Here is an 18,640-nt window from a genome sequence, read left to right on the forward strand (position 1 = left end):
GTAAATTATTCTGAGCAGCACTTATATTTTAAATTGTTTTTCTGGGTCTTCTACCTTAAATTCAGAACTTAAACACTATCGTTTCTTGTTCTCTTCCTGAGGAAATGATCTCTCCTTGTGAAGGATCACATAGGATTTCGTCAGAATGTTATTGTGCTGGTAACTACGTGCACTGATCCAAATCTCTGGAGATGATCTGCTTATGTGTAGGGACAGGACCTCAAAACCAGAGTTGAGATCATTTAAATGAAAGGTTAGCCATTTCTCGTGACTTGGACTTGAAAGGCTAGCTGTGTGAAAATTGAGATTGTGTGCAAGTGGTGATGGAGAAAAAGGGCCGAGGGGGGCATGGCTGTTCTCTAGAATCAAAATGAATGCAGAAAGGTATAAAGCAGTAGCTAGTATTCTCCCTGAGATGTGAAACAGGTGTATTTTTTTCCTCTTTGAAATCAGCTCTGTGGAGCACTATCAAACAGATTTTAATCTAAAACAATACATTTTGCGACTACATTGTTCCAAACTGAATGAGTAGAAAATGGGGCCTCCTATGTGGGAATAATTGAACTACAGACATTTTTAATCTTTGAGAAATACTGGTATGTAATTAAACACGCACTGACTAATGATCCATATTGAACTGTTCACCACTTAGAAAAGCACTACTAAAAGTATTACAATTCTGGAACATATTAGAAGGATGTATCCCATAAATCCCTTTTTGGGGACAGATACTGCTGCTTCTCTTTCTTGCCCACTGACATGTCTGTAAAGTGAATCCCCCTTTTAGTGACGTTGAATACGTGCAAACACGATATTTTGGCATTTTTCTTTAATTTGTTCAGTCTTTCCTAATGCATTATTTTAGTGTATCCAATATCTTAAGGTGAAGAGACTTAAGTTGTTTTTTAATAATTTTTAGAAAACATGTATCCTATTGCTTATGCTTTTGGGGGGGGTTTACAGCATGTATTTCTTAACCTTGACGTTTGATCTCTGAAGAAAGGGTTCTTGTGGGCCTACGTAGAATTGAGAGTTTTTCTGAGATATGTGATCACCCCACTTCATTTTTCTGCCCAGAATTATTTTTTGTCTTTTCAGAGTCACTGCCCATTACTTGTGGTGTCTGTTATGAATACTTAAAAGCAAATAAAGCTGGTATTACAACTAACTTAGAATACTTATCATTCTAGGAGACAGGCAGTAGCTACCTCATTAGCCTATCAGTTCACTTTGGAATAAGACTTACGGCTAGTGGTTCTAAATCTCTTTTTGTATTAGAAGCTGTAGGCCCTTTTCCTTAGGGAAAATGCAAATAACAACACATTTTTCATCAAGTGAAAGGAGTCCATGGAACCCCTAGCAGCCCATCCATGGTTTCAGTTTGAAACCTCTGAATAATGAGTTGCCAAGACTAGCAGTTCTCACTTTATTATTCTGTTCTAATTCAGTAGTTCTTTGTCAAAATATGCTTCTAAATTAGATTCTGCCATTGGTCCCTATTTGGTCATATTAATTTAAATTTGTGTAATATCCACTTTCCAAAATGTAGTCATTCTTCAAAGTTAAGCCGATTACCCCCTCTTCCATGAAGCGCTCTGTCTTCCACGTAATCTCAAGTCAACCAAAAGTAGTTAACCTTTGCCTCTGTCATGCCCACTCTTGATCCCTCTTTATGGATTCCACTTTATGGATTATGGATGTGTCTTTTGTGCAAGTTAATATTTTCTGCCATATTATAGTGGTATTTGCACCACTATTTTTATGCCTTGCTGCCTTCCTCCCTCCCTCCTTCCTTTCCTCTTTACCCCCCTTCCTTCCTTCCTTCCTTCCTTCTTTCCTTCCTCCCTCCCTCCCTTCCTTCCTTCCTTCCTTCCCCTCCTTCCTCTCTTTTCTTTTCTTTTTCTTTGTGGCCGCACCATGTGGCTTGCGGGACCTTACTTTCCAGACCAGGGATTGAACCCATGCCCTTGGCAGTGAAAGCACAGAGTCCTAACCACTGGACTGCCAGGGAATTCCTTGCACCACTATTTTTCAACTTACTCTATGAAAACAGCAAGTCCAGTTTTTCCACATATTTTTATTGATTTACATGGTGTTTATAATATTGTAGAAACAAGCACTTTTGTAAGCAAGAATAACTGAGATAAACAGGTTTGGGAACAAACATAGTTGCCTCTTGGTATGTGTACCACTCAACTGATTGGGCTAGAAATGTACGAGATGTAAGAAAGTAGGCCATTAGCTTCAATTGACATGGACACTCATTACATATCTTGTAAAAAGTATGAAGAATGTTGTCTAATTTGGTAAGTGGGTGTATTGTAGGCCACATGTTTCATTTTAATAATGTTAGTTTCAAAATTGTAACAATTACATTGTACTGTCTGCATCCCATAACATCTAATAATGTTAAAATATCTTTGTGAGGCACTTGTAGGTTTTAAGAGTTTTGCTCTGGATTCAGTGGCTGAGAACTCTTGTCTCTTAATAATAATACAACTTTGGACAAGTTATTTAGCTTTTAAGGCTGAATTTTCTCAACTGTAAAATGGGGCTAATACTTGTAACCAAGTGTAGTTTTTTATGTGATTGGATGCCTTCCACATATAGCAAGCATTCAATAAATGTGATCAATTATAAATAATAATAACGAAAGTGCTTAGGTATTTACTTTTCATATACTGTCTGGAATATATCTTTATGGTATGTTCTTTTCTGTCTTTGGAACAGCCTTGTAAAACTCCTAATCTTACTAACTTTAAGGATATTGAGGCCACTGATGGGATCTTCGGCAGTGTTGAGATCCATAGGTGGAATTTCTACCAAGCCTTGTTGCCTTTCTTAAGCAAAGGTAATGCTTTTATTCAATAAATTTTGTAAAGCTTTATAGCTACAAACATGGATAGAAACTCATGGATACGAGGGTTGATCACGTTCAGTATTTAGCTTCACTGAGAGTGAGATAAGCCAACACAGAAGCCCTTAAGATGCACCGCACTTTACTTTGGGCTTGTGTTACCTTTTCCAGTGCATGAAGAGTACATGGAGAAATGGGAAACTTCAAAAATGGCTCCTCTGTACTGTTCTACTTACCTCCCTCCAATAACAGCAATAATGCTGCTAAATCCTCTGTGAGTATAGGCAACAGTGCGCTGGTAACCAGCTCTCAGAAAGGAAAACCCTTATTTTAAAGCATTTGCTGGTGTTCAGGGAAAAAGTATTCCCAACCTGCCTGATTTCAAGTTACCAGCGATTGAACACCCAGCTCACAAAATTCCTGAGAATGGAACATGTGGCTCTCGCTAGCTGGCTTTGACATACCGCTGGAAAATCCTTTGATCTCATCGCTCAGAGGAGTCTTATCACTGTAGTTGCTTGCCTTCTTGGGAAGTAAAAACTCCATTTTTTGGACACATGCTTTCTTCCCTCTTCTCCCTTCACGTCTTACCTTCTGGCTTCATCTTCTTTTCAGCCCCTGTGCAGATCTCAGTCATTCAGTTTTGCTTAGTTCTTCTCTGATTTCTCTCTAGTGGGGGTGTTACAGTAGGCACGTGGACTGGGAGGGTAGGTGGGAGCCATGCCAGCTAGAAGTCTTGCTCTCTCCTTAATTCTAAAATTAGCTTTATCTGTTTAACGCTTTCATGTAGCTTGCACAGCTCTGTGTGGTCTCATCCCAGTTGATTTTCCATTGTGATTGCTTATAATGTTCCATCCTAAAAACGTATGTCTCATCCATTCATTTGGATCTATATGAGACTTCCTTAAGTTCCTTGAAAACATAGCATTCTCTCTTCCAGGCTCTCCTATGCAGTGTTTTCTGCCTAGAAGTATCTTCACATCTCTTTCTCTCTTCTTATGCTTTATTCAGCTATATATTCTTCAACCTCAGATGGCAGCCCCTCTTTCTCTAATACCCCAGGTGAAGGTTATCCCTCCCTGATAACCCACAGGGCCTATATTTACTCTGCTAAATCATTTATCACCCACTGTCTGACTCATTGTCAACACAGTGACACGTGTCTCAAAGGCACTCCAAATGGGGAACCTTGGTTTGGGGGAATTCCTATGGATTAGGAACTAGGAGATCTTGCATCATTTGGTACAAATCAGATCTCTAAGATTTAGTTTTCCTCTTTACACAACATTGTGTGTGTCTATTTCTGCATTATCTGGAGCTACTAACTCCAGGGTTTTGGGGGGGGGGTCAGTGGCACAATGTAATATTGAACATATCCCTTTATGTCTGATTTAAGACATGAGAAGCAGTTCAGTGCCGTGGTTATGAGGGTGGCTTCTAGAGCCTAATCACCTTGATTGAAATCCAGCACTGCTACTTTGGGCAAGTTGCTTGTTTTCCCCACTTGTGAAGTGGAGGGTTATAATAGAACCTTCCTAATAAGCTAGTTAAGAAGAAGAAATGAGTCAATGCATATGAATGGGACTTTGATTTTATTATTACTTTGACTGATACTTCCTTTTTCCTATTCACAGACTTCTATAAGGCTTTATTTCTTCCCTTGCAATTGTATATAATGGCCATATTTCCACGTTAACTTATTTGTCTCAGTTCCTATCCAAAAAAAATCCAAAATATCATCTCCAACAAGAATTAAGAAAATACTTTTCACTCACCTATAATGTCTGTTCGTTACAGCACACTTTGTGTAATTCTTTCCCAGGGTTCTGGGAGACTGTACACCATTGGGTTGGTTATTAGCATCAGCATAATGAATTTCAGAAAGCATGAAGCAGTTTCTTGTTCTCCTATTTCCTCTCCAAAATGAGCTTTTTTTCATGTACATTGGCAATTTTTTTTCAAATAAGTACTCTCTCCTCCATATCCAAGATAACGTTTCAACTTATTATAATGATTTGTTCCATTCTAAGGGATAATTATAAGTAATGTTTTATTTTTAGAGTAATATCCAGTAATTTTCAGAAGCTGGAACTTGTCATAAAATCATTGAAAGATAAGTAATGTTCTTCTAGCTACTCCAGGAGAGGGGCTCAATTGATTCCAGCTCTGCTTGAGAAGTGAGTTAAGCATCCAGGTTGCCAGCTTGTATATGGGGTGAGGATAAATATATTGTGAACCGTCTTGAGATTTTGGGTGGGTGGTGGGGGCAGAATGAGAGAGAGAAAATTTAAATGAGAAAAAAGTATTAGAAAATATGATCCCAGCAAAGAGGATATATTTCCACTGTTAAAGAAAGGAAGGGAGTTAATATCCATGGAACATCTGGAACATTCCTGGACCAGTGAACCCAACTTCCTCATGAATGAGAAAAAAGAGGAGACTCCAAGTCATCCAGAAAATCTTTTTCTGAGGGTTTGTGGGGTAAAGATCATACTTTGTGTTTCCAATATGGTTAAGACCCTGAGCCCAGAAGGAACATGGCTCTTCACGGTAAAGGGAAGGCGGCCAGTATGGCTGGTGCACATTGAGTAGGTGGAAGTGTATGATCCAAGATGAGACTGGTGAAATAAGGGCCAGGTCTCAGAAAATCTTCTAAACCATGGTAAGGATTTGGTATTTTTTCCTAAGGGCAGTGGGAAGTCTTTGAAACATTTTAGGCTGAGTAATAGAAATGGTTTATCTTGAGAAGCTCATTCATACTATAGGGTAGAGAATGGCTTGAGGTCAGCCAGAGATGAATTGATTAGAGACCAGGTAGAAGTCTGTTATCATCAGGCAAGTGAGAACTGTTTTTAGTGGCTTAGTCTGGAAGAGGTGTGTGGCTCATGGTAGATGGAGAGCTCTCCTTTCACGTGAGAGGCACTGTAGGTAAGCTTCTTGGTGGCAGTTTTGCTTGTTTCTTGGCAAGTTGATGTGTTGCTATTCATGTGAAAGGACGTAGAAAGGAAAGCAACCACATTTTATCCTTTCCCAAGTGTGTATTATGTGTGTATACACCTGGGTGCATGCGTGGATGGGTAAAGTGTATAATTTGCCTTAAGTTTATTAATTAAAACTGGACGCTAGAGGTAGAAATTTCTTTAAGCTTTCCTGTGAGATTGCGAATGAGTTCAAGGATTTACCCATTTGTTTTCCTTTTTAATAAACCATTTTCTCCTCTTAGAAATTTCTCAACTTAGAACCTTCAGTAAGTGAAATGTAAAGTTAAGATAGACTTTTTTTGATTTTTACCAAATGGTTCATGTCAGTTTGTGAGCAGCACTTGGTACCAGATGGCTAAGAACTATTATCAGGCACTTCTTTAGACTTTAATGTTTTCAGAGAACCTTATGATAAGTGACTAATTTAGCTTCACATTTGCCTGGGAAGAAGGGTGAGGGAAAGATAATAGCCAGCCATCTAAGGCATGTTTATGTAATTCATAGGGCTCCATGGATTCTTAATAAATATTAAATAGTAGCTTAGCTTGCGCTGTGGTGGGAAGTACTGTGTTTGGGAAGGCTTAGGATCAGCAAACCTGTATTTCCCAGAACTTCATATTAGATTTAAGGACTTGCTACTATGATTTTTTTGTGAGTTTGTTTTGAAAATTGAAAACCGGTGTGCTAGACCTGTCACATATAGTTTTTCTCCTTTCAGTACCCATAGGTATTATTGTACCTCTTTTATATCATGGGAAACTGAGGCCAGATGAGTAGGTGAATTGCTTAAATTTGAAGAGCAGGGGTTTCGTTCAAAGGTTTGATTGACTCCATAGTCATTGTTTTGAAGTTAGATGACATCTTTCCTTTCCTGGTTTAGGTAACGAGGCTGTTTCCTTTCCTAGCCAGGTACTTTACTGGCCTGTGATGTGTATCTGTATTGTTTTATAAACTTTCCGTAATCTGTTTCTTTTTTTCTTTTTAATTTACTTATTTTATTTTTGGCTGGGTTGGGTCTTCGTTGCAGTGCTTCTCATTGTGGTGGCTTCCCTTGTTGCAGAGCACGGGCTCTAGGGGCGCGGGCTCCAGTAGTGGCGCGTGGGCTCAGTAGTTGTGGCTCGTGCTCTCTAGAGTGCAGGCTCAGTATTGTGGCGCACGGGCTTAGTTGCTCCGCGACATGTGGGATCTTCCCGGACCAGGGCTTGAACCCGTGTCCCCTGCATTGGCAGGCGATTCTTAACCGCTGCACCACCAGGGAAGTCCCTGTAATCTATTTCTTGATGGGGCCAAATATGTTTCTAAATCTAATTTAATCTTTCTGGTTTCTAATGTGATTTCAATGAAAGCTTATTTCCAATGCAATGGTTTTGCAATTATAGTGGAGCCTCAACTTATGTGCATTTAATTTACGTAAATTCAACTGTACATGCATGTCAAGTGAAGAGGGAACTATTTAAATAATGCAGAAGATTCTGTCCCCCATTTCATTCAATGAGCACATGCCCCAGAGTAAGAGGCAAGGCTTCATTCTGCTTTTTTCTCTGTCTGTTCCAGACTTTCACATTTCTTATAGGGTGAAGACTTGATCTGAGTGATAATCGATTGCTTAAAAATACTTATTTTTCACACTACCAGGCCCCTAAGATGAGTCTTCACTACACTTGTTTAACTAAACAAACAGCTGTCTGCTATAAAACTGAAAGAAATATCTTTTTCCTTTGGATTTATCTATTCATTTAACAAACATTTTATGAGAACTTATTATGTACCATCACTGTTCTAGGTACTAGGAATACTATTGGGAATACAGTGACCTACTAAAAAATTCCCTTCCCTCACAGAACTTACAGCTTAGAGGCTTTTGAAATCTGTAATTTCAGCCTCAACATGCTGCCTTTCTAAGATTTGTGTGTGTGTGTGTGTGTGTGTGTGTGGTACGCGAGCCTCTCACTGTTGTGGCCTCTCCCGTTGCGGAGCACAGGCTCCGGACGCGCAGGCTCAGCGGCCATGGCTCACGGGACCAGCCGCTCCGCGGCATGTGGGATCTTCGCGGACCGGGGCACGAACCCGTGTCCCCTGCATCGGCAGGCGGACTCTCAACCACTGCGCCACCAGGGAAGCCCTCTAAGATAGTTTTAGAATAACATTGGATATGCATGGTTTTCACTTGAGGAGCTGATTTGTTAAACCCGTTTGAAGACAGTGTGGCAGTTTCTTACTAAATGCACTCTTGCCTTACGATCCTGCCATCCATCGTGCCCCTCCTTGGTATTTGCCCAAAGGAGTTGAAAGCTTAAGTTCGCATGAAAACCTGCACGCAAATGTTTACAGCAGATTTACTCATAACTGCCCAAACTTGGAAGCAACCAAGATGCCCTTTAGTGGATGACTGGATCAAGAAAGTATGGTACATCCAGACAATGTAATATTACTTAGTGCTGAAAAGAAACGAGCTATCAAGCCATAAGAAGACATGGAAAAAACTTAAATGCATATTTCTAAGTGACAGAAGCCAATTTGAAAAGGCTACATAGTGTATGAATACAACTATATGACATTCTGGAAAAGGAAAACTTATGGAAAAAGTACAAAGATCAGTGGTTGCCAGGGGGTGGTGCGAGGGAGGGATGAATAGATAGAGAACAGGGGATTTCTAGGGCAGGAAACCATTCTGTATCATACTATTATAGTGGATACATTTGTCGAAGTCCATAAAATGTACAACTTCAAGAGTGAACCCTAAGGTACACTCTGGACTTTGGGTGATTTTGATGTGTCAGTGTAGGTTCATCAGTTGTAACCGTTATACCAGTGTGGTGCAAGATGTTGATGGTGGAGGAGGCTGTGCACGTGTGGGGCAGGGCATGTATGGGAACTCTCTATACCTTCTCTTCAATTTTGCTGTCAACCTAAAAGTGCTATAATGAAGTCTATATAAAAATAAACTCCTCCTACCCATCTCAAGCTCCCCGACACGAGGCACAACTCTTCCTGTGTCCTATATATTCTTACCAGTTTTCTGATACTAGATATAAGGCAAGTTGTAGTTTTACCAGGATCATAGAAGTATTTAAGGTGCCACATGGTGTGGCTTGGTCTTGAATTCTGGGAACTGAGCATTAGAGACCTGGGTTCTTATTAGCCGCCGGACCCCACCCACTTCTGTGTCTCAAGCCACTCTCCTCTCATCTGCAAAATAATATAATTTAATTGGCTGATCCCTATGGCCCTCTCCAATTCTTTTCTTTGTATTCATCTCTAAATATTTCAGTATTCATCGCTAAAAGGTGACATCCTTTTTATAAATAGGACGATACCATTAGTACACTGAAGATACTCATGGTTATTTAGTATTATCAAATATCTAGTCACTTGTAAAATTACTGATTTTATTTTTTCTTTGTAAAAAATAGATCCAATAAAGTTTGTAAATCAAGATCCAAATAAGTTCTGTCCTTTAGAATTGACTTGCATGTCTCCTAAGCCTCTTAATCCATGGGTTCCTCATCACTCTCCTTTATTTTCCTTGCACTTTACTTGTTGACGACAACAGGGCTGTTTGTCCCGTAGACAGTCCCACAGTCTGGATGTTCTTGATTGTGTCCCTGTGATGTGTATAGCAAAGTTTGTAGTCACCCATATTTCCCATAAGCTAGCAGATCGAATTCAGGTTTTACTGTTTTTGGCTAGACCACTTCACAAGTGAGACTATGTGCTTCCAGCACGAGGCATGTAAAATTTCTTTCTTTTGTGACCGTAGCAGCCACTGATAATTATTACCAATATCTACTATTTTATTAGGGCTTACGAACTGTTGGTATTCAAATTTTGTTTTTATTTTTGCTACAAATGGAAATTTCTTTTTATCGGTATTTGATTATAGGTCACAAGGAAAGGCAGGACAAAAGCATGATTTTCTTTTATTTGCCATTTTCAAAATATTGATTTGGTTCTCTATTACCCTCCACTTGTGACCCATGGGGTCCTTTTTTTTTTTTCTTAGTATCACTATAAATTCATAGGTTTAAATATATCTGAACTGTTTTATTCCTTTACAGTTATTATTCTCATTAATGTTCTAATTTTCCCATCTATAATTGGCATTTCTTTTATGAGTGTTGCTGAGTTCATAGGCTATTTGCATTTAACTTTCTTTAAATTTCCTATTGATATCCCCTGCCTATTTTTCTAGACAATTATTAGTGTTTTTCTTTTCTCTCTTCGGAAGATCTTTATATATTAGGAATATTAACTCTTTGCTCTTATGAAATGAAAAGATTAACCCTAAGAGAATTACATAAGCAGTGTAAGAATATAAATAACAAACTGGAAAAATCAGACTCTCAAAGGTTCCAGTCAACACTCTGTGATGCTGTTACTTTAATACTCTGAGCCATCTTCCCCATACGCGATATGGGAATCCTAATAACATTATCTCTTTCGTTTATTGGGAGTATTTCATGAGCAAATACAAGCTCAGCACAGTGCTGCCACATACAAGCTCAATAAATAATGTCACTGAGACTCTTCTTGTTGATTACCAGTAATGATGGTAATCAGTTCTTTCGTTAATAGGATGGGTGTTGGGCTGTAATTCCCCCTCTCTTTATTCGTAGATTATATTGGGTTTACCCAACACATGAGCGTGGGAGAAGACCTGGTCATTCCCTAGGCCAGGCTTTCCTTTTGACCACCACAGTGGTAGCAAAGAAATGGTGTAGCTTTGTTTGGAAATCAGCCAGCAAAGAGTGTCATAAATGATTAATTTATGTCCACAGATGGATATGTCTCTGCATTGACTCTATATTGCATTCTTACTCTGTGCCTAAGAGAAATAAACAACACCCACAATGGAGTTCATGTTCTCAACGACTTGGTCCAGTAGGCAAGACATAAATGTATTGTCACACATATTACTCTTTTTTACGATCCCAAAATCCTTTTAAGGCATGATGATCGAGGTATTATTTTATGTAATAAAATTCATAGCACCATGAATTAATAACGTACATACCTTGTATCAATTCAAATAGAGCATTAGTGTGTTAAAATTACTCCTCACCAAGAACCCTTTGAGGTAGGTATTGTGATTTGTCTTGCAGATGAAGCACTGAGAGGTTAAATAACATGTCCAAAGATACAGATAGTAGGTAGCTGAGCCAGGAAACAAACCTGAGCAGGGATCTAACACAGTATTACCTTTGGAGTTGATTGTATCAAGGCACAACTGTGTCCTGGTTGACAGCCTCCTTGTACACGTTTTTGCTGAGCAGCCTTCCATGGTGTTCACAGTGCTGTAATACAGTGGATCTGACATGTGTGTGACCAAGAATAGGAGGTCAGGGGCCAGTGTTCTGGGGTTGAGGCAATGCTTTTTAATACTTTTCTTTATCGTGTTACTATCTGGAGATACACGGAAAGCTGTTACTTAAAATGGCCCCTGGTAATTTTATCATTGACCCATCTAAGCATGTGGTCCAGTTGTATCTCCAGGCTAACAGATAAGGAGGGTGTGATGAGCTCAGCTGTTATCCGGGTTTAAGGCAGTACAGAACACCCACTGTTTGGATTTGAGGTCACGTGGGGTAGCATGCTGCCACTGTAAATTTTGTTAGTATCTAAGTGGGATGTTGGTCCACAGGCAAGTGTGGAAGTTTATGGGTAGTTGTGACTGAACAGGCGAATCATGCAAAGAGTGGATGTATTTAGGGATTTTATATGTATACTTGCTCTTAGACTGGGAGCAAAGATGGCTTCTCTGGCACCAAAGACCTATTTCCTAAAGCAAAGGGAGACCTGTATTTCTAGATATCTGAAAGAGCAAATGTCAGACTTGGAGGGCTAGTGGGCAGGTGCCAACGGAGAGGGGTGAGGGTGGGCATAATGTCTTCTATGAACACTAACTATTAAGAAGTACATCTTGTGAGCCACTGCTGTTACTACCTACAAACCATCAGTGTTTGACCCACTTTATGAAGTTGGAGATAAATATTTTATTAACTAGCAAAGAAGAATACAGACCAGCAGTTAGCCCCGATGCTAAGAAATTCCCTGAAATTCCATGATAATGTTTAGTGACTTTTCTTCAGACTACTTTTGGTTTCACCATTCAATTTAAAAGGCTGACCAGGTAAGGAGGTGAGGTGCTAATGCACTGGTAAGAGATCAGGTATCTAAAAGTCACTCGATGTGTTCTATACTCCTTAAAACCCAGGGCACAGATTTTATTTTGCTATTCCCTAGCAATTTTATTGTTTGGTGTCCAAACTACGGATGAATAGCAGGCAAGGTCTTCAATACGTAGCCAGCAGGGGGTGATTACAGTTACAGGGGAGCACCTAGATCCCCTAAGTATATTACATTGCATGGGCCCGACACTGTTTCAATAATGTCAACTCGTAGAAAATATAATTAATATTTTACAAATTGATTTGGTCCCCTATCTCTGCTGCTCAGGAAGCAACTGTTCCAGTATGTGGTGTGGCCTCCTCTGACTTTGGAAGAAACGTGCCCTCTCCTGTATGTGTGCTTTTGCTGTCCTCGGCAGAGACTGAGCTGGGCCAGTTTTCACAGTTACATTCTTAGGAGACTGCATTCTTCCTTTGGGGTTCAAAATGGGGCATTTCCAAGTGTCAGAACTAGGTTTAATTGGAAAGAAAATCTAGGAAAGAATCGACTGTGATTGTCAGCATGCTTGGGGAATACCACTAAGCATCAGGGTTTGTTCTGAATTTGAATCCTGTCCCTTTCTAGTTGAGTGATTTCAAGCGAATTGCTTAATCCAAATGCCAGCTTCTTTATATGCAAATGGAAGTAAGGTACATATTGCAAAGCATTGCTGGCAATGAGAATGCTGTGTGTGGGTATGTGAGGCGCAGCCTTGGGTGCGTGTGTGGTGTATGTATAATCACAGTTCTCTTGGAAAGGTAAGTCTCTACAGCATTGCTTCTCTGATTTCCAGCAGGACCCAACCCTGCTGGTGCAGGTAGATTTAAATTCATAATTCATCCCTTCTCCGGGCACCCTTCCGCTCTGAAGTCTTAATCAAGATCCATTTTGGAGTTGTCAGTACCCTTATGTCCCCCTCCTGCTTTCCCTGGCCCTACCCTCTCTGGTTGCCTGCCTCTCTTGGGAGTGTGTTTGGGTGCATTTGTGGATCGATGCCCATGTGTATTCTGTACTCAAATTAGTCATTTTTAATGCATGCCCAACCATTAGGTGTGGTTCCCACTCTGCCACCAGAACAGCTACTAATTGATACCCCTTGAAAAATGAGATATTCCCTGAAGCATTCAAGGCTGCCCAACAGGCAAACATGCCACCTGCCTCTATGATTCGCGTTCTAACCACGCAGACATTGGTGATTTAAGACGCATGTTGTTCTATCTTGACGTTTTTCCCTTTGACCATATTTCCAGTATATATACTTTCTCAGTTTATTTTTGCCATATAACAGCATTAATTCCATCACAGTTTCCAAAGATTTCAAAAAAGCTAATTTCTGAAGCTGTGTCATCTGAGCTCAGTGTCCTGTATACCCTACCACCCACGTAGCATCTCGTTAATGAATCGTGTACTTGTGGATTTGGTGAACAATTTTTTTGTTTTTTTGCGGTACGTGGGCCTCTCACTGCTGTGGCCTCTCCCATTGCGGAGCACAGGCTCCGGACACACAGGCTCTGCGGCCATGGCTCACGGGCCCAGCCGCTCCCCGGCATGTGGGATCTTCCCGGACTGGGACACGAACCCACGTCCCCTGCATCGGCAGGCGGACTCTCAACCAGTGCACCACCAGGGAAGCCCTTGGTGAACAATTTTTGTTTCTTTGTTGAAGGAGGTAAATAAACCAGGATCAATTCAGAAGAGGGGTGTGTTGGGTGAGGAGTGGGGAGCAAACTAAGGAAATGACATTGTCTCCTAAGAAAACCAAGAATTATAGAATTCTCTCTCTATATCAAGCAGAAATTAGGCTCCTTATATCAGTACACTCTATCACTATGTCGCTGAATCATCAACTTTGTAGGGAGGGTTGCCATGTCTTACCGCATCTGGGCAGAAGTTAGGAAATTGCAAAAGACAAAAGCTGCTGGAGTGAAAACTTTACGAGGGTAGCAGTAAAGTCTTTAATATTCCCTACCAAATCTCCAGTCCTTAACAAAATGATGGCAAATATTGTGCACTCAGTAAATATTTGTTAGCAAATGCATTTCTGAGCAAGCACTTCAATGACTTAGAATGGAATGTAAGTAACTTTTCCCTACAGCACCTTAACTTTTTATTAGGTTGTGGTATAATGAAATCTGAAAGGTAGGTGACATTTTTATGTTGTTACCACCCAAACATAGACAGTTTCTTAATATCAGTTAGGAAGAAAGAAAGTTGGATTTGGATAGACTGGAGACTTGAATTCTCAAAGCAGTCAGCACAGTTTCTTTAATAACTCCATAAATCATTGTGCTGAATTATAGCATTGTTTGCTTTCAGAGTTGTGTTTCTTGGCTTTGGAATGCAGAAATAATTGTAGACTGGGGCTGGACGATTATCAGCCTGTTACAATACTAGGGCCAAGATGATCGTCAAATTACTAGGCATCATCAAGAGGACAAGAAGCGAACCAGAAAACTTGAGTTTCTCATGTTACAAAATTCTGTCACCTGCCCCCAGACCGTGAGGGCAGTTGGAGTAACGATATCCATCTGAGCCTGAGGTTAGTCCAGAGAAAGCTGCCCAAAGTCACATCCAGGGCCCCAAAAGCAACCTCATGTGATCAAGGCAGGAAAGACTCAAACTCCGAGGGGCAGTGAGATAACAGGTAGATAAAATCGTGACATGTTCAGTATGTAAGCCTGCGACCGTGAAAATAAAACATTAAGAGCAGCAACCTTTTATTGAGTACTTAACGTCATACGCGGTAATGAATGATTTATCTATGTTACCCTGTTTCATTTTCATAAACATGCTAAGGGGATGGGTATTTCTATCATTTCACTTTTACATAAAAATATGATCCTTAGAGAGATTGAATTTCTTAGTCAGGGTTTCATTCTGGTGGAACCAGGAAATGAGTTTTCTGATTATCCCAAAGCCTCGTTCTTAAATGCTATACTCTATTTCCTAACCAGTCTTAGACTGCTCAGAATAAGGGAGCCTTTTATTAATCAAAAAGGAAAATAATCATTTTTTAAAGTTGGAAAATCTCTGTACGCCATGTATTTTTGCCCAGTGAGCAACGGACTCCTAGGGAGGTAAAGGGATCACCCTAAAAGCACAAGGTGAATTGGTGACCAATTAAACTCAGATCCAAAGTCCTTTGATTCCTGCCCCACACCTTTTCCCTAAACACACATCTTCACATTTCTTTGTCTAACCTTGGATTCCTGTCCTCATATTTCCTCAAGTAAGGCAGGGACTTAGATTTTAGGGAGGGACAAGAGATAAAGTCTTGGAGGAAAGGGCAGGGGAGACTGAGAAAGACAGGGAGAAAGTTACAGTGAAATTGCAGTGTTAGGATGTAAGCAGCTTCATCCCAGTGCATGCAGCATGTACTCTTCAGCTGTTTCTAGAAATAATTTTGGGCATTTCATCTGCTTAATCCACGAATACCTGTAATAATGCATGTCAGACTCTACCGAATCTATTTCTAACACCAGCACCGGAAGTCATTAGCATAGTCACAGTTACATAGCATCAAGTCCACTGGAGACAGAATGCTTTTGGTTCAGATCTAGCTGGAGCCAGTTGTCATCTGAGTGACCTTGACAAGGTTTACTTAACCTTCCTGTTTGTTCATTCATTCATTCAAAAATATATAGTGAGCTCCTCCTTTGTGCCATGCTGTGCGGGAAGTGCTGGAAGATATAAAAGGATACTGGAGATTAAATTCCTTGCCAATATGGAGCTTATGTTTTACTGGGGAAGGCAGGTAGTAAACAAGTATAAACCATATAGTAAATGAGAAAGTCTTTTGCAAGTTTTAAACAGAGAAGGGGGAATGAGGAGATGTGGTCAGGTTTTAGAGTTTTATTTTGGTTTTTTTTTAGGAGTTTTATTAATTAATTAATTTTTGCTGTGTTGGGTCTTCGTTTCTGTGCGAGGACTTTCTCTAGTTGTGGCAAGCGGGGCCACTCTTCATCGCGGTACGCGGGCCTCTCACTATCGCGGCCTCTCTTGTTGCGGAGCACAGGCTCCAGACGCGCAGGCTCAGTAGTTGTGGCTCACGGACCCAGTTGCTCCGCGGCATGTGGGATCCTCCCAGACCAGGGCTCGAACCCGTGTCCCCTGCATTAGCAGGCATATTCTCAACCACTGCGCCACCAGGGAAGCCCTAGAGTTTTAAATAGGGTGATTACAAGAGGCCTCACTGAAAAGGTACCATTGAAACAAAGATGTGAAATAGTGAGGCGAAAAAGAGCACTCCAGGTGAAGGGAACTATGAAAGCCTAAGTCTCAAGCAGAGTTACAGGAAGGTTGGAGGAAGCGATTGGAGACCAGCATGGCTGGAGATGAATAACTGGGATAAGTGGGAGAAAGACAGTGATAACAGTGATGACTTTTTGTGATGACTTTGACTCTTAGTGTGGTGGAAGGTTTTGAGTAGGGGAGTGTCAGTCACTCTCTTACTCATGGGTCCATTTGAGAGTGACAGCCGTGGTTTGAGCACACCTGCTATGCAGCCCCGTAGGTCCATAACGCTGCCTTGGATCAGGGTGGCGATGTAAAGGAGGTGGCAAGGGTGATCAGCTGCTGGATTTATTCTGAAGATAAAGCCACGGGAATTTGTTGATGTCGTGGAGGACATCGGGTGTGTATGAGAGAGGAGTCAAGGTTGACTGGAAGGGTTTGGGGCTGACAAACGGGAGAATGATATTGCCACTGACTGAGAAGCGTGTGGACCTTTCTTGTCTTTAGAAGGGTGACAGAATTATGACTTCAGTTTGGGCATACGATATCTGACATATCTATTAGGATTCTAAGTAGAGTTTTTGGACAGTCCGTCAGTAGGGGAATCTGGAGTTCAAGGAAGTATCTGGGCCTGGAGACACATTTCACAGTTGTGAATGTGTAACAGTACCTTAAGCCACAGAACTGGAAGATGCCCCCTGGTGGCCGAGTGTGCTTCGACAGGAGGCCCAGGGTTGAGTCACAGGATGCTCTTATGTTGCAAACTGGGAGACTGAGCAGATCTAACAGACATAGCCAACAGGGACTGGCCCTCTTAATAATAGGCAAGTTCGGTATCTCAGAAGCCAAGGATTTCAAGATGAAGAAGTGATGTATTGTCCCCTTGTCTCATTTTCATATTGACCACAGGGTTAAGTAACTTGCTTGTGTTTACTAAGATTTGCTTACTTCACTGGTTGAAATATGCCACAGGTAATGAATCACCACTGGAAAATGACGTTTCCTCTCTGATCGTTAGTTTCCCTATATGTTAAATGAGCAAATTTGGCTAGTCTTGTCTTCAGAAAACTTCCAGCCTTGATATACTATGACCTTTTCTGATCTTGTATGATTCTGTATGATCAAGACTGAATCCATTCCAGTACTATGCATTTTATGTCAGTCAGAATACAATGTGTCTTTTGTTTAATTTCCTCAAAGCAAATGATCTGGAATCTAATATCATTGTTGTATGTTTGTTGTTGTTATTGTTTTGAATATCTTCTTTCACTTGTGATTTTGTAGATCTGGAAGAAACCTCCGTCCTCAGGGGCTTAGAGAAGGCTATCCTGTAACTCACGTGGAGGTGAAGAAAACCATCCCTTTGGTGGTGGCCTGAGGAGATTATCTGAACCCCAATGTTGCTCTGAACTTTGTGTTCAAGATTCGAGAAGATTAGGACTGCTAAGGTATGGACTTGTGACTTTATCTTTTTGGAAGGCAAATACATTTTGCCTTCTGTTCTCCTCATCTACTCTTTTCTTTTTCTCTTTCCGTTTTCCCTTTCTCCTTTTAAGCAATGATCTGCTCTTTTGTTACCAGCTTGTTGGATGTGGTGAGATGGATAAAAATACAATGGAAGAAACTGAGGGCTGCACTGTCTCAGTAATAGAGACACCTCAGTATGCCACCTCAGTAATAGAGGTGACCAGAGGAGAGTCAGTCTAAGGATGAGGAGACATTTGTGCAGGTGTCTCTGATAGAAAGAAAAGAGAAGTTGAGGTTGTGCCTATGTGATAAGACTTCAGGTCGAGAGATAAGTAAAGAAGTAGTGCGTGTAATACACTGTATATTTCCATTTTCTACATCCACAGGAAACTTTTGGCAAAACGTTGTATTATATCTTAAGGTTTTTTGGGTGGTTGTCTTTATATATCTTTTGGATACATACCTAGGCTGGGATTAGACTCTTCTAAGTTGAGTCAAGAGGTCCCATTTGTTTTCTGGTTACAGTGATAATCATTCTGTATGTGTGTAGTGTATATATGGACACACATACTTACATGCATATGTATTATTTGTGTATATATATATACACACACACACACACACAATTTGTTGAGTGGTGTATAATTGTTCTCTCTCTATATGTGTGTGTATACATGTATATACACATCATATATATGTTATGTAGATCATATATATATGATGTGTATATATGATCTATATATGTGGAGGGTGGTGGGGAGAGAGGGACAGATGGAGGGAGGAGAGAGAGAATCCTCCAGAAACTACCACTCATGGTTGTTGTGAGTCAGGCATTGTGCTATAAGGTTTGAAAAAAGAAGTCACAAGTACGACTGATAACAGCCATCTGAAATAGATACTTCTGTTCTGGGAAACCAGAAGAGAGATAAGTAGA

The 18,640-nt window shown here is 40.5% G+C and overlaps 1 protein-coding gene across 1 annotated transcript in view; it reads left to right on the forward strand.

Moving 5' to 3' along the window:
* Positions 1-18,640, forward strand: part of SGCD (sarcoglycan delta) — an 852,328-nt gene that overhangs the window by 233,149 nt on the left and 600,539 nt on the right. The window contains exon 3 of the mRNA XM_029218575.1: positions 17,524-17,687. The gene's annotated coding sequence lies outside the window, so the exon portion shown is untranslated. The remainder of the gene's footprint in view (positions 1-17,523; positions 17,688-18,640) is intronic.

Source organism: Monodon monoceros, unplaced genomic scaffold, assembly GCF_005190385.1.
Source record: "Monodon monoceros isolate NGI ecotype Baffin Bay Population unplaced genomic scaffold, NGI_Narwhal_1 Super_Scaffold_12, whole genome shotgun sequence".
In the NCBI taxonomy this organism is placed as follows: Eukaryota; Metazoa; Chordata; class Mammalia; order Artiodactyla; family Monodontidae; genus Monodon; species Monodon monoceros.